Source organism: Nicotiana sylvestris, chromosome 1 (assembly GCF_000393655.2).
Source record: "Nicotiana sylvestris chromosome 1, ASM39365v2, whole genome shotgun sequence".
In the NCBI taxonomy this organism is placed as follows: Eukaryota; Viridiplantae; Streptophyta; class Magnoliopsida; order Solanales; family Solanaceae; genus Nicotiana; species Nicotiana sylvestris.
In genome coordinates, this window is record NC_091057.1 from 104,864,110 (window position 1) to 104,881,368 (window position 17,259).

The 17,259-nt window shown below is 35.0% G+C and overlaps 1 non-coding gene and 1 pseudogene across 1 annotated transcript; one reads left to right on the forward strand and one right to left on the reverse strand.

Annotated features, from left to right (window-relative positions):
* The first annotated feature begins 2,016 nt into the window (after nt 1–2,016).
* On the forward strand, nt 2,017–8,523 carry LOC104213994 (dnaJ protein homolog 2-like; annotated as a pseudogene).
* Nucleotides 8,524–16,828: 8,305 nt separating this feature from the next.
* Nucleotides 16,829–16,935, reverse strand: LOC138882010 (small nucleolar RNA R71). Its single transcript, XR_011403472.1, has one exon. It is a non-coding gene; the product is annotated as a small nucleolar RNA R71 (small nucleolar RNA).
* Between the last annotated feature and the right edge of the window lie 324 nt (nt 16,936–17,259).

Sequence of the window (17,259 nt, forward strand, 5' to 3'; positions counted from 1 at the left end):
GGAATGTGTTCTAAGGGCAATGGTGCCGATGTCAGAAGGACATAGACTGGTTCGCCTCCTTGGTTCTACATTTGGGCATTGGAGGTCCTGTTGTTTGGGTTGTTCTCCATTTTTGGTATTTGGATTGACAGTGAGGTTGTCTTCTCTTGTCATGTCCTAGTTAGTATTTAAGTCATCTCCCCTTTCAGTTGGTTTCTGTGCATGGAAATCCTCCATCATTTGAGATCTTTGGGAGGTGACGATGTTAGTCAAATCACTGAAGAGAAATGATGAGGGGAAACATGGGGCATAAGAGTTTTTAAGTGAGCATTTTACTCAGAGAAGTTAAATCCCTTACCCCTTTCCCAGTTTTGGTAGTATTTTCCTTGGATTTTAGTGCATGTGTGGCCCCCACCAATTGCCTTATATTAGGGTGGATTGGTACCATTTTGGGATGGAATCGGGTGAGATACACTTACCTAATGTAGGTGCATTTTTTTGGTCTTAGGGTGCATGTGTGACAATTGATGCGTATGTGTTGTAAAGGAGTGTGTCTGGTGTATAGTCTATTTTGGGCACGGATTATAGCACATATTCGAGATATTCAGTGGCCTAATTACATGTTCCTTAGGCCCAATTGACCTTTGCTGATAATGCTGTTGGGAGTTTGACTGTTGTGGCCCAGGTAAGTTATATTGGGCCTGTTTAATTGGGCCCGTCTGCTTCACAGTCCTTGTGCCCCCTCTCCGATGTTTCCAAGAACGACGAACTTACCTGAATGTGGTGCGTATATCCATCTTTTCGCTCTGATGTCCGTTGCCCCCGGTTGTCTGTGCTCTTCTACCTTTCCCTTACGTCGTTCTCTCTGTGGGAATTCCACAACTTTCCAATCCCATTCCTCCTGCGCACATTGGATCGACATCGATGGCCCTGCCTTCTCCTGTGTCCCCAACGATGACTATAGTAGGCATTTTCTAGAAAGGTGGCCGATTCGCCCACACCTTTTGCATAGTATGCCCTCCCCTCATACTCGATTGGTTGTCCGTGTTCTCCGATTATCACATCGTTTTGGAAGGGTACCTCAATAGGCATTTGGATACAGATCCATGCATATCTACCTCTTAGGGTGGCAGAGGTACACATATCTATCTTCAATAGTTTGCCTATCCTCTTCCCCACCTTTTCTAGGATTTTCCCATCGTAGCATTCAATAGGCAGTTGAGGCAGCCAAATCCAAATGGTCGTGGCTTGGATTTTTGAATCCGTCGGCACAAAATTTGGCTCCCAGTTTGTGACTGAAAGAAAGTGTCCCATGATGAACCATAAACCTCTGTGTAATGCATTCTTCATGTTCTCCTCTTTCTCAAATTTGATGATGAAAATTTTTTAGCCCAGATCTATGAGAATCAGTTGTTCATTAGGGTTCCATAGGTGTTATAACTTAAATTTTAGGATATGGTACGAAACTTTTTTTTCCAAAGACCTTAATAATAATTGAGAATCTCCGAGAATGGTAGATTCTAATTTTTGCTCATGACTTAGGATGATAGGCTTGAAAATTTCCTCTATCATAGTTAATTCAGGCATTGCTTCCATTTGGTGGTACTGGGAATGATACACACTTGACTTTGTCAAATATTTTTTCGATAGGTTTTCCTTGAAGGTATTCTTTTATGTGTTGTTTCAACTTCCATTAGTGATGAGCTAATGTCCGGCGGGTGGGGGGTTCACTATCGGTGGTGCTCTTGGGCCCTGGGCAGGGGGTGGGGATGATGTCATCTTAGGGGGATGAAAAATAATTGTAAAGAGAAAAATCAACAAACTCTCTTACAAAGTTAAGCTCTTTAACTCTCCATATGTATAATAATGTTTTGAGCTAATATTTATAATTCTTATATTTTATCTTTTCTTCTATTTTTTAGCTTAAATATTCGATTTGTTATAATTTTTAAGTGTACAACAACAACAATAATAATATGCCGTATAATGAGGTCGGGGACCTTTACCTCTACCTCCAAGAGTACACCCGCTACAACCTTTGGTTGTACAAGGATTTTTATTTCATATCCAACCCGGGGTTACTGTGAGTTCATTACGTGACCGATCGTATTCAGAATTCAGAAGGCTTTTCTTTGCACCCTTTGTAATATTGGTTTTTGACAAGCAGTTTTCTTGGTGCAAGAGAGGTGGACACTACACCACTCAAGCAACTCTCTATTCTCTCTCTTACTCTAGAAATCCTTTGTCCAGGTACCTTTTTCTATAGCTTCCTTACTTCAATTTTGGTTTTTTTTTTTTTGTTAGCGGTGGACAAAAGTTTAAATCCTTATCTGTCTTTTTATTGTTTTATAGTGGAAAAGTCTAATTCATGTTTGAGTTAAATATTACTGCTGTTAATTTTGAACTGGGGTTTCCTTGTTTTTGTGTTCTTTCTTGTTTTTTGTGGGTTTTCCCCCTTCTTTCCAGCTGCAAAGTCGCTTGCTTTCCTTATTACTTTATTGTTTCTATGTATTTTTAATTTTGAAGGTGGAACATTTGAATAACACATGCTATAGATCTTGCCTGGTAACATGTTCTTAAGTTTTTCTTTTAAAGTTACGTTTTTCGCTATGAAATACGATTTGGAAAGTAGAATTGCAAATTGTTTGCCCTCGGACCCTTGTTTTAGTGAGGTAAAAAATTGTGGAGTAGCTGAGGAGGTGAAAGTTGATATATGCTAGTAAAAAGCCTCTTTCAGGTTCTTGTTAATTTAGGGAAAGAAAGAAAATTTGAAGCTTTAATGATTTTAATTTGTCATTTACTAAGTAAAATGCTCAAATAATGCAGCTGGATTAGGACTGTGTATAAATGTATATAGATTTCGATGGCGTCAATGCAAGATTTGGTGGAGCACGCCTTGCTGATCTCAAATGTTGTTGAATGACATGCTTTGACTTAACTAACTTGGCGGGCTGACGTCAGGATGGATTTTAGAATATTTCGGCTGCAGTCCTACTGCCATTACGATTGAAACATCAATGTAGGTTTGAGCCTGAGCAATATGCATTTTCCACCTGCTCTAGGCTAAAATTGATTTGCATGGCATATACTTTAGTGTCGTCTTTGATCTCTTATCTGGGCTATGCATACAGTATCTAGGCTTTTCTTTGTTTAGATAGTTTCGGGATGATCTAATTTCTAGTGATATTCATCACCAAAAAAAGAATATGATTTGAGTTCTGGTGAATTTACGGGCACACCAATTGGTTGCTGATTTTCTTTATTCTATTTATCTTTTCTGCCGTCTTTATCTGTCCTTCTATCGATCTAATGTCTTAACTTATCCATGAAAATAAATTTACTTTTTTTGTAACTATTGTGCTTAAATTCCTCGCAATTTCTTTACTTTTTTCAGTAAGGTGGATATACCAACTAGAGATAAAGTTTCTCCATCTTGTTCATTAACTTGGTGCGATTGGTATTCCTCCATCAAATGATACTTTTAATCAGTTCTCATAAATTGCCTATTTAATTTACGTGTTGCATGTAAAATTTCCCACCTTTTTTTTTGGTTTTGGTGTGTAGCAGACTGGCGCTGTCTGAGTTTGATTGTTCTGTGTCTAAAGCAGGCATAAAGTTGAATCATTATGTTTGGACGGGCCCCAAGAAGGAGTGACAACTCCAAGTACTATGAGGTTCTTGGTGTATCAAAAAGTGCCAGTCAAGATGAACTTAAGAAGGCATATAGGAAAGCTGCTATAAGAAATCACCCTGACAAGGGTGGTGACCCTGAGAAAGTGAGTTGCCTATCCTACATATGCAAGTAGAATCCTCTGCATATTGCTGTTACAGATATTTCACGTCAATACCAATGGAACCCTTTGATTCTGAGGCTCTGCATGCTTTTTTTTCTGTTGAGATTTGATAATGGTGGTGTCCGAGCCAGCTCGCGCGCACTCTGCATGCTTTTTAAGGCAGTTTCCACTCAAGCCGTCAATAAAATCGAGCTAGTATTGTATCATGAGAGTACGCTGGCACATAGGTCTTTACTTTACGCCCTTTTTGATTATGATGTGTCATGAATGTATGAACCTGCCAATATGTGATCGAAGAAGCACCAAGTGGAAGGGAGCATTTCTGGTCTTTTGCGTCTTGTCTTATACTTATGTCCGTTTTCTATCTTCTCAGTTCAAGGAGTTGGCTCAGGCATATGAAGTTCTAAGTGATCCAGAGAAGAGAGAAACTTATGATCAGTACGGTGAAGATGCCCTTAAAGAAGGAATGGGAAGCAGTGGTGGCGGTGTTCACGATCACTTTGACATATTTGAATCATTCTTTGGTGGTGGGTCCTTTGGGGGTAAGACTCTCTCTCTCTCTCTCTCTCTCTCTCTCTCTCTCTCTCTCTCTCTCTCTCTCTGATGGTAGATAGAAAGAGCCACCTGCTTGGGAGTTGACTCCATTTTATATATTTTATATTCTGTTGGATGGCATATTTATTTGGCCTTGGTTGTTTTAGGCGGCGGCAGCCGCTTCAGAGCTAGCAGATAGAAACAAGGTGAAGATGTAGTGCATACCCTTAGGGTTTCTCTGGAAGACTTGTATAATGGAACTACAAAGAAGCTCTCTCTTTCCCGGAATAGATTGTGTTCCAAGTGTAACGGGTATTTTCTCTCTGTGATTATTCTGAATTTATCTTTTGCCGATGGTCATATATTGCTTAGATGACCAAGAATTCAATGTAGTGTATTGAGTTGAATGATGAGATTTCTCTTTTGAATTCAAATTGTTCTCATTAAGGCTGAGAATCTATGCTGAGTGTCTTTCACTTGGCCTGTGTGTGATTATTTGAAGGAACTGGGTGACCAAGATTCCAGAAAATGTGTGTGCGTGTAGTTAGAACGACATTTGTTTAAATTAGACTTGATGGAGGAGTGGGAGAATTTATACTTCTTTCTGTCGGATGAATTTTCAATGAAATGATAGTTCTTTCTTTCCTTTTTCATTTCTTATTGTTTTTGAAGCTATATTAGGTCAAAAGATCACACAGAACTATTTAGGGTATTTTTTGTGCCTAGCAAACTAGGACTATAGATACGTTCTTCCTAGTTAATTCTGTACATCGTCTCGAGCCCAATCAAAAGTCTGTGGCAGATTGTTTTAAGTGTTACAGAGAAATACAAATGCAAGATTTGATTAGGCTGCAATTATGACTAGTTAACTACACTTGCACACTGCACACATATCTACCAACTGAGCATAGATACTTTATTATTTTTTCCACTTCAGCCACTTGTTTCAATCCACAAACTTGACACTATTTCTGACTTGCTGCTTTTTTGCTCTGTGGTGCTTAATAGTAGCTTTCTTTTTAAAATTCCTTCTAATTATTTGTTCTGCTTGTTGCCTATTTCCTTTGATTTGTTTTCTATTTTGGTCCTTTCGAAGAATATGACCTCCTTCCTGGAATGACCAAGTTGACATTAAAATTTTGAATTAGTCTGTAATAATTGTTTTATATGAGTTAAACTCTGATGTGACATATTTATGCCCCTTTACATCTTCCAACCATTATGGTAACAGATATTTAGGAACACAAAAAATAATTACTCATTAAAACCATCTTCTCCTGAACTCAGTGAAAGTCAACAAAGCTCTAAAGAGATTGCATTGAGGAAGTAATGGGCGAATTCTCATGATAAAGTAGAGTTTCCTTATCCCTTTGTGTAGCCAAGTTCTAATTCAGAAAGTGATAAAGACTTCACACCTGGATTTAGATCTCTGGTATCAGAACCTATTTTTCCTAAAGCACTTTGAATTAATTAGGATATTTTTGTAATCTTCCCATTGGTCAAGTAGCTTGAATTTGATGGATAGATTTGTCCGGCAACTGTACTGTACTGGTGGGAGGTGGCGGGAGGTGGCAGGTGTGGACACCCTTACTAAACTGTTGTACTTCATTTTAAACACTTTTTAAAAGAGGTGCAACAGCAGGTATCTTGTGAATTAGTCGAGGTGCGCTCAATTTTGTTTGGATATTACCATTATCCAAAAAAAGGATTGAATCTTATATTTGTGACGTTGAAACTTCTGAAGCGCTCTTATATTATTTAGTAGATGGAGCTTTTGTATACAGATTTTATTGTAAGTCCTCTTTGAGCTTTATCTCTCTGCTTTTGAAAAGTTGTGTGTATCCATGCTGCTAGTGTTCATGGTTGCTCCTTTATTTACTTTCATCTTTTTAATTTTATTTGAATTCAATATGGCTTCAATATCAGTTCTGATGTTGTGGTGTACCTAGAATCAATTAAGATGCTTGTAAATACATCTTTCTAATTTAAAATAGTGCTCCTCTTTTCTTAAGCTGTATGGGGTAGGTGCTGATGTGGGTGTTGATTGCTGTTCTCAATTAACAGAGAAATGTAAGATAACAGTTTCAACCTTTCAAAATAGAAAAAAATGTGTTTTATTATTAATGTATTAAAAGAAGAATCTTTTTTTAGTATTTAATGATAAAAGGCCTGGGAGAATTGTTGGAAACAAATTGAATGCTTCAGAGAGAAATTTGTTGGGCATTTAGTCGTTTTCTAAAATTTATATGTAAGTTGAACTGACAGACCAGATAATATTTTTTGGAGGTCATTTTTAAGGTGTAGTAATTTGTTGGATTTCAAGTGCAGTTGACTTAATTGTTCTACATATTTGTGATTTGGGTAGTATTCCATTGTGCTATCAGGAAAGGTTCAAAGAGTGGAGCATCTGGGAGATGTTATGGATGTCAAGGTACTGGAATGCGTGTCACAACAAGACAGATCGCTCCCGGAATGATCCAACAGATGCAACATGTTTGCCCTGAATGCCGAGGCTCAGGTAGTTAATGAAAATATTATGGTTATTCCGATATTCTTTGTGTTCCATGTTGAAAGAAGAGAAAAGTTGGTGGCGTCCCCTCTTCACCTATCCACAAGAAAAGAAAGAAAAAGGTAGGAAAGAGTTGGTAAATCCTCGAAATTTAATGTGTTGACGCAGGAGAGGTTATCAGTGAGAGGGACAGGTGCTCACAGTGCAAAGGAAACAAAGTTTCACAAGAAAAGAAGGTGCTCGAAGTAAATGTAGAGAAAGGAATGCAACATAACCAGAAGATAGTTTTTGAAGGGGAAGCAGATGAAGCTGTAAGTGTAGTTTGCTTTCTCATTCTGTTCTTTTTACCTGTTAAATGTGTTTCAAGATTTGTTGGGCAAAATTTGCAGAGAGAAACTCTAGTTCTTCTGTCTTAGTCTAGTCTATTTGAATAATGAATGAAGTCTGTGCAGTGCTTTTTAAGTGGAGTATATCACCTCCTTATATAATATATCAAGCTATTTGCTTCCCCTTTCCATTTTGTGTATTGCTCATTTCACTTTGACTGAGGACTTGTCTGTTCTTATATTTTAGTCTTATTGTTGTTCTGCAGCCTGATACCATCACTGGAGATATTGTCTTTGTTCTACAACAGAAGGACCACTCAAAGTTCAAGCGGAAGTTTGATGATCTTTATATGGAACACACACTTACTTTGACTGAAGCTCTTTGTGGCTTTCAGTTTGTCCTCACTCATCTTGATGGGAGGCAGCTTTTAATCAAATCAAACCCTGGAGAAGTCATAAAACCTGGTAAGCACCTTCTTCCTTTGTGCTGTTTGTGCGGTGCTTCCCGTGTGCTGTCATGTCAGGTATTGCAAAGCATTTATATTTTTCTAATTGTGGTGGTATCTGAGCCAACTTGCGGGCACCTCGACTATTGACATGGTACCTCCTACCAATACGGTACCCGGTAACTCTACCGGTCAAGATTTAGGCAAATGAGAAGAAATCACCTAACATTTCGTCTCTGGTGGAATTTGAACCCTGGTCGCCCCCGCCATGGTTTTCACCTACTTCATTGATCACTAGGCTACTGCACAGGGGATATAACCATCCTGTTGTGTTTTGCAGATCAATACAAGGCAATAAATGATGAAGGCATGCCCAGTTATGGCAGGCCTTTCATTAAGGGTCGGCTTTATATCCATTTCAATGTGGATTTTCCAGAATCAGGGGTTCTTTCCCCTGAGACATGCCGCGGCATAGAGACTATTCTGCCGGCAAGACCAGGGAAGAGCTCATCGGGAATGGAGTTGGATGAGTGTGAAGAAACTACTATGCACAATGTCAACATCGAGGAAGAAATGAGGCGCAAGGAGCAGCAACGACAGCAAGAGGCTTATGACTCGGATGATGATGAGCCAAACGTGCATCGTGTGGCCTGTAACCAGCAATAGGTTTGTAAGATGCTTGTATTTTTGCTCGTATCCCAAGTAATTTTTTGGCTATGTTTTTGCAGCAAAGGCCACTTACTATTTGCTTTAGGGATAATTATAAAGGAATTAGGCTTCCTTAGTTATGTTTTATGGTTTTTTGTTAATGGCATTTTGATAGCCGCTCACTTGGACTTGTGAACTTGCACTATATCTCACCATCCTTCTATAGCAACTAGTACATGAAATTGAAGTAATACTTTAGATGAGAAATCATCTGTTTACCTTTTAAATCCATAGCGTGATTAACCTCAGAGTCGCAGAGACCGAGGATTTGCTGTTGCGATCGTTGACTGTTGCCTTTTTCTTTTTTAGTTATTAATTTCCATTATAATATATTTTTCTTTATGAGGTGCAATTCATGGAGGTCCCTATTGTATTATCACATTACTGGAATGTAGCAACGTACGAATGTAACAAGGGATAGTTGAAGGGTACTCCATATGTTCTACTCCATTTATATAACACTATTTTTGTTTTGTGATATCTTAGAATGTTTGACATTATTCCATTCTAAACAACTAAAAGTTATTAAATTATATTCAAATTTTAGCATTTGAGGTGATTTTTTTTGCTTTGTTAACTCTATATTTAATAATTACTAGTATCTATAAACGTGTGTTGCACGTTAATAATGACACATGATGGTTTAAATATTTATTTATATGAAGGAATAATAAATTTAATTAATGAGAGAAATTTTATATATAATGCTACAACAATCATTTAAATATCGAAAAATATTGTTACATTAGCATAATACGTGAATTCAAAATGAAAGGATATCATTAGAACTTACGTAAATGATCAATTTTAGTTATATTAAGTAGATAATTATGTATTGTAGTTTAAAGGTATTTAATGCGATGATATCTTATTGAATACTTCTTTATAGATAGTGTTTTGTTTGGTATATGTTTCCTTCTAATGCTTTGGTTACTCTGACATAACCAAAACTCTTGTTGTCGATATTTATATTTCTCTTAAAAGTGCAACATATAGTTATTTGTATAGGAAAATATATTGTGCTAAATTTAGTTCAATATTTAGGATGATTGTCCTTGTGTTTTATTTATTATAACTATAAAATATAAATATACTGAAAATTATTTTCACACAAATTTAAAAGGGTATTCTTTAGTTTCGGAAGACGAAAGTTGAATTTGGGGATAAACACATATTTAGAAGCATATTGACCAGTATCATAAGTTCTGCATGTATGACATTATTGTCAAAACTTCAATAAACTATGTGTGTACTATTACATAAGCTATTCAGCGGATCTAATTTTTCAGTAGCATGACACACATATTTTTCTTCAAAATCAACCTATATGCAATGAAAGATCAATTTTAACTTCATCTATTATATATATGGTGACACTAACATACGTAAAAAATAATGAACTTGACAACAAACATGTACGGTAGAAGACCACTTGGTATAAAGTATTTAAGTATTCTTCTTAGTAGTTATTGTAGGTATCATCTTCTGCTGCTGAGTCAAAACTCAAAAATATTTTGATTTTACCATAAAATATAGCAATCAACTTTTTATTTAGTTGATCAACATATTCATTTCAGCTAGCTAAGATAACTCTTTAATTTCTATCATGTAATTTGCACAAATTGTGTTTTAATCTAATGATGAATATATATATATATACACACATATATTCCTTATTAAATGCACTACTATTACTATTGGGGTTGATAATCAAGTGTTATAGAAGAATTAAATCATCTTTTAATGGATGCTCTTATTCGTTTTCAACACGAAGCCAGAAGTCACCGAATGTTAGATCTGTTCTTACTTTTATATTTCTTGTCATTTGAATATTTTTCATTTGAGGTGATAAGTATAATTTTGGCAAGCTAGCTTTTACATTTTCTGCTTTGGTCAATTTTGAAACTACTAATCGTACTTGACAAAAATCACCTCCCAAACTATTACTTTTCCACCAAACGATTCATTAATATCCAATATATCTCTAAAACTCTAGGCGATTGTTTCGATCGTTTGACGCTTAGCCAAAAACGCTTCACCACATATTATTACTTTTGCTTTCCTTATAAATTTAGCACTATTGCTCTGATTTGATATATTTTTTTACGGCTATTTCAGTTATTTGAAGAGGTATATCAAATCTAAAGTGAGTTGTACGATATCATAATAAAATCGTTGCTGGTACACCATTTTCTCTTATTGCTAACAATATCATGCATCTTGATGTGATATTTGTAAGTAATCCATGACATAGAAATATTATTTCGATTCCGTAGGAGGCATCTACAAAGGATAATCTCGCTATACCAGAGTCGATTTTTTATAATATAGTCTTGAAAGTTTATTCTTGTTCAGGATTTAGCTTTGATTATACTTTCTCAAAAACGTGTATGACCTTCTTAATAATATACTATTTTTTTTACTTTGTGATCTATTTTTTTTAATCTCTAACACTCTTTTTTATGGAATAAATTTAAGTACCCTAAGATTTTTTTTTAAACTTGAAAAATAATTTTACTCATATGATGAATTTAAAAAATAATTTAATTGGATTCTCTTGCTAAATAATCAATGGAAAGATTTGATTATTTGGTTTTAACATAAAATATAATTTACTTTCTGTTGATTTAGATTCTTAATATTTGTTCATCTCATTTTTGATATTTAACCGTGATTATAATTTTATCCATCATAAATTTTACTTTTAAAGAGTAAAAAGATCGATAATATTCCACTTTTAGACCTTTATGTTTGCAAAATCATTAGTGGTATTGGCTCTTACCAACCTTTTTCTTTATTTTCTCAAACATTTATATTCTTAAAAATTTTCTTAGTTGTTCTTTAATAATTAGGTATATTTTTCTATATTATATGAAAAATTAATAATAAAATAATATTATTTGAGTAGGAAAGCAGTTCAAATATAATATAATAATATATTATCTTGGAATTTTCCCCCTCTATTTTAACGCTTTATGCAGTCCGTTTAGCATTATTTTTTTTATTGAATATTATAGAGTTGTAATGTATTACCAATATGGAGGATTCTTATGAAATTGATTTTATTAAACCTTCCTATATATTTTTAATAAGAATTCAATAGATAAGATTGTATTAATTTTAAAATATTAAATACTAAAAAATTAACATAGAAGTTATTGTAGTTCAAGAAAAAATAAGTTATTACAGCTATGTCATTTCCCTATGAGTTCTTCAATTTAATATTTTAGAGCTATTTTGGTCTATCAATATTATATTCGTGCTTTTATAATCATAGATAGACTTTCCTGTTTTTAAATAGATTTGGACGATATAATACATTTTCAAATTAATTAATAATAAGAATTTTTTAAGAAGTATATCCTAAAAGTAATAGGATTACAAGGCTAATATCTATTCCCAAAAATAATTATACTAATAGGATTCCTAAAGGTAATCATGTAGGATTCATAACGTGTAGTATTATGTCCTAAAACTAATAGGATTATAAGGCTAATGTCTAGAATTCCGATTATGTCCTTTTATTATGAATTATTATGCTTAATATTAAAAGGTTATTTTTGTAATCCAACATTTTATTCATGCTTTTATAATAACATAGATATAGATTTAAATATTTTTCCAATTCCACTAATATCATATTACAGGCTAGAGATTGACGAGTTTTATAGACTACAAAAGAACGGGAGAAATTCAAGAATATCCATATTTACAAGTGGTCATTCAAAAATAGCCATAATTTCAAAAGTAATAGAAATTTAGTCACTTTTCATGTATAGATAAATCTGAACGAAAACAATGTTCAAAATTCGAAAAAATACTCCAGTATAATATACTGGAGATTGAAGGTGCTTTAATCTCTAGTATATTATACTGGAACTTTCCGCATGTATGCTGGAAGTTCATACACGGTTGCATCAATCTCCAGTATATTATGCTGGAATTTTTCGTGTTGCAGCAAAATAGTGGTTATTTTTCAACGACTTTGTAAATGTTGGCTATTTTTTATGACCAGTCCGAAAATTAGCTAACCCGTGCTATTTTTACGAAAAGAACAACTTATTTGTTTACGTAATTTACTTTTTCATACAAGAAAAATATCCTATGATTATTATTTCATGCTAATAAACAAAAAAAAAAGGTTGTGGGGAAGGGAGAACATGCCAGCTATAGCTCACAAAGGAATGCCACAAGATAATAGGCAAATGAGCTTTGTTCGTACAAATATGAGAGGGAAAACAAATGATCTTGATTCATCTAAATGTCAACTTCAATTTAAAGAACCAATTATTGGTGCATTTTAACACTTTGATGCAAAGAAATTTATGACAATAAAAGCCCTTTTTGCTACTCCTATTTAGCAGGCAAAGTGGACCACTTCATATTAATAGTACATGTCGAATTGTTTAGCTCATTAAATTCAAGAAAATAATTGACGTAGCTTTCTGGAAAAAAATAGAAAGGTGCATGTATATTGTCGATGCTACATACTTTAACCAATCGAGAGCTTCTTTTAAGGAGACTACATTTGTGGCCATTGGTGGAGTTGCATGCATTTTTTCATCTAGTTTTTATTTTTCATAGAGTATGACTGCACCCATTCTTTTACGCTCTACGTACTAAATATATACTCCTATGATACAACAATTTTAAGATACTGTGTCTCTTTTAAGGTCAAGGAATTCTATTAATAACTGGTCGATTTTATCCTTTAGAAAAATCCTATCGTCTATCGATAGCTTGCTTAGTACAAAAAAACACATCTTACCATAGTTTAGGAGTGCAAGTTACAAATTGAATCAATTTTTACGTAGGTTTTATGCATTATTCCGAAAATAAAAGACCATGAAAGGAAAGCAAAAAAGTGGAGTAGTTCACTAGGTTTTGGTGGATAGCAGAGTGGCAATTTTGCTAAAAACGTTTCTATTTTTATTAAGCCCTTTTCTCTAAGTTCCACACCCTTTCCCTTTCCCTTTCCTTTTCAAACAGTTTTTAACAATCCAATCATCCACTAATTAAGTGGCAAACTTTTTGAAGAAGTCGTATCATAACGTGCACCATTTGTTTTGAGTCTGAAATGATGTATCTATTTTGAATCACTATTAATTGTTGCAAAAAGGGATGGATCATTTATATTCTTTTCCCAAACATTTAAAAGTGCATCTATCCTAATGCCAAACAGCTCCTAACACTATAAATGATCATCATTTCTATATATATATATATATACATATATATAAGTAGATTTTTTCGAAAGTTTCTGAATTCTAGAGAATCATCATCAGCTCATAGAAAACAATGTTGAAGGAGTTTCCAGACGAAACCAAAGCATTATCTTTTTGGAAAAGTTTTTTATTTCAAGATATTTGACGTTTTATAAAAACAAGAAGTGATTAGTTACTTCTCTCCAAAAGTTTTGAATTCTAATTTGATCGTAGCTTAGCAAGACTATCTTATTATTTAAGGAGAGATAAATAATGTAGTTTAAACAAATGCTATTATGATTAATTAAAGTTATTTAATGCCTGCCTTAACGGTTGATCTGATGGCATGCAAATTCTACAATGAGAAGAAGAAACTGATTTGATGGCACATAATAAACGGAAAAAAGATTTGTACCCCCACCTTGTCTCGTTGGATACAATTTCGACTAAGATATCTGAATCATTAAGCTACCTTTGAAGTAATAAAGCGTTTAGGTTAAATGCATACCTCATGTTGTTGCAAGTACCATTAATTTAATTACAACTTAACCACTTTTTCCTGTTATATATTAATTTTTGAAGCGACTACTCATATAACACTTTGGTTAAGATGTCATTTCACTGTAATTTTTCTCTCAATAAATTTGGGAAATGTACAAAGCATTAACCGGCAAGTATTATGGTTCCACAAAATATAAAAATATAAAGTTTGGACATAAATTATTAGCTTCGGCCGAACTCATAACCAACGAGTGACTAGCTAGCACTTGTGTTGTCTTCAACCTATTTAAACGTTCTACTAGGAATATGATTATGGCAACCATAGACATTAAGCAAATAATCTTTTATTATTCTTAACCCTTCCCCACCCTCCACCGTCACCCCAATTTTTATTTTATTTACTTGGAAAAATGAAACCAAAAAATAAAAAAAGAAGAAAAGGTTCATGACGGCATAAATATGTGTGTGTGCGTATGTCTTGTCTCTTTAATGTCGTGTTTCATGTTTTCTAATTAGCTGCTAGAATTTACCAAAGTTGATTTGTCGTTATATATCTCTTCTGATTTGATGCATGTTTTCACTTTCTTGACGCCTTGACCCATAATTTTTTGTATTTTTTGCCTTGTGGCAGCTATCACTCTAAAATGTTTTGATTATATTAATTATATCAGTTTTCAATATGTTTTTTTTTTTTGGCTTATGCATCTTTTCGGAATAAAAAGGAAATAATATATAGTCATATATCGGTCTCACATAAGTAGTGTTTGTTAACGTAAAAATAGTATAGGCTAGCCAATTTTTGGACTGGTCATTCAAAAATAGTCAGTATTTGCAAAGTCATTGAAAAATAGCCACTATTTTGCTGCTGATATTAGGTTATATAGACGATATTTACATCCTAAATGTACCATGCTTTATTGTTGTTTTGAATGCTAAATGATAACAAAATGCTCTAATTGGTGTTCTTTTGCTTCGCAGGGACTAATCCAAGTTAGGAAAAACTATGAAGTGTTTTGGAGTCAATAATATGAAAAAAACGTCCAATCAAGAAGCACCCGAGCGGAACGAAGCAAAAAGTGGACTGGGTTGGAATCCACCACGAACGCGGTGGACCGTGGCAAGCCAAAGACGCGAGGCAGAATGTTTGTCTCTCACCGCGGTCGCACCACATTCTGCCGCGACCGCGGTGAACTGTGCAGTTGCCCAGAACTTTTGGAACCAAAGTGCAACTCGGAGAAAACTTATTCCAAACCCTTATAAACTCAAGAAGCTCGCCCAAGAAAGTATCAAGCTTGTTTTAGACTACTTTAGAGGCAAGAACAAGTGTGAGAAGAGCAACCAAACATTAGAGTTTTTCTATCTTCTCTTTATTATTGCAATTACACATTATGAACAATTTAGTAGTTTTATCTTGTTTCGTTATGAGTAGCTAATTCCTTAGTCTAGGGTTTTAATGGAACCTATTGAAGGATGAACTTCTTGTTATGTTAATATAGTTTGCCCAGTTTAATCTCTATTTGTTCAACTATGTTCTTGTGGTAGTTATTGATAGGATCCTCAATTAGCTGTCCCTATTTAGTTTGCATAATTCGGGATAGAGTGCATATTTAGGTAATTGTTGAACAACACCACTCCCAAAGTATATGAGGGATCAATAACCGAGGGTTTAAAGGCGGGATTAGGGATAACGAAGCCTTGAGTGCAATCTAAAGTGAGCTGTAATAAACAAAGTCATCTATCGTCGCTCGGGAGAGGGCATCTAGTAAATTGTCGTGATTACTCGGGAGAGATTTACGGTAGTAAGAGTGTTCATGATTGATAGAGACGAATAGGTGAATTTGTGTAAAACATAACCGGAAGGGATTCCATCAATAGGGGAAATCATAACCTTAGATCTTTCTCTTAATTATTTACAACTTAATCATAGTTAGTCTTTATTTGCTTATTTACAGTCAGTCTTAGTTAGTAGAAACACCCTCAATTGTTATTCAAAACGTTTGGGGAAGTTGATTACGTAGAATTTCGTAAGTCTAACGAGAGTAATTGATAGGTTAATTCCTTGTGGGTTCGACTCGGGACGAAATACTCAGATTATATTTGCAACGTCTTATAAGGTATAGTTGGGTGTGATCAAATTTTGGTGACGTTGCCGGGGACTTAATGGTGCTATTAATTACAATTGAAAGAAATACAAAAATTCTTAGTGTAGTTAGTTTTCTCTATACCCAATCTATACATTAAAATTTTAACGTTTGTTGACTTGGTTGTACAGGTGCATGCCTAGAAACTCATTGAGAACTAGTGAAGTATTTGAAGCATTATCAGATCCCGAGAAAGTTTTCAAGGCCTTGAATCGGGCCAACCGGAAACACAAACAACTGAACAGTTCGAACCAGACATGGGGGACAACGTAGTAGGCCCAGCTGCACCATTAGCGCCAGTGGCACCTCTTGTGCCAGAAGCTGCGCTATATGACTAGGCACAACCCACAGCATAGAACTTGGCCACAATGATTTTAGCCCCGCAGATACAGGCTGAATCGTTTCAAATCACGAACAACATGTTGCACTTGTTGCAAAACAAGGAACTATTTTCGGGGTCACAAATCGAAGATCCTCAACTGGACTTGAAGAATTTTCTGTCAATCTGCAAAACTCAAAGGCAGCCCAACGTAACTCAGGAAGCAATAAAGCTGCTGTTGTTTCCATTCTCAGTGGCAGGAGCTGCCCAGACTTGGCTAAACTCGCTCCCCATTAATTCCATAACGACTTGGGAGGAGTTACTCAAGTAATTTGTGAACAAGTTTCATCCACCCAACAAGACTGCTCAACAAATTGATGAAATCTTGAGTTTCAAACAGATACCAATGGAGACACTACAAGAAACATGGGAACGAGTCAAAGGGATGTTGATTATATGTCCGCACCATGGTATTCCAAATCAGCTGTTGGGGCAGTGATTTTACATGGGTTTAGCATATGGCGTGAAGGGTAATGTTGATGCTTCAACTGGTGGAGCATTTTTTAGCAAAACATGGAGATAAATCCAGAGTCTACTTGACAAGATGGCACAGAATTCGGGGTGGATAACCAGGAATACACCTATCACTCCAGTAGTTCACTTAGTGCCCTTAGATCCATCCAACACTCTTGCTGAAAACATGGCCACTTTAATGACACAGACGAGTATACTCACAAAAAAGGTGGAAGAGTCATGGCAGAAGCAGCAGGTACACATTGTAGATACTACCAATGGGGG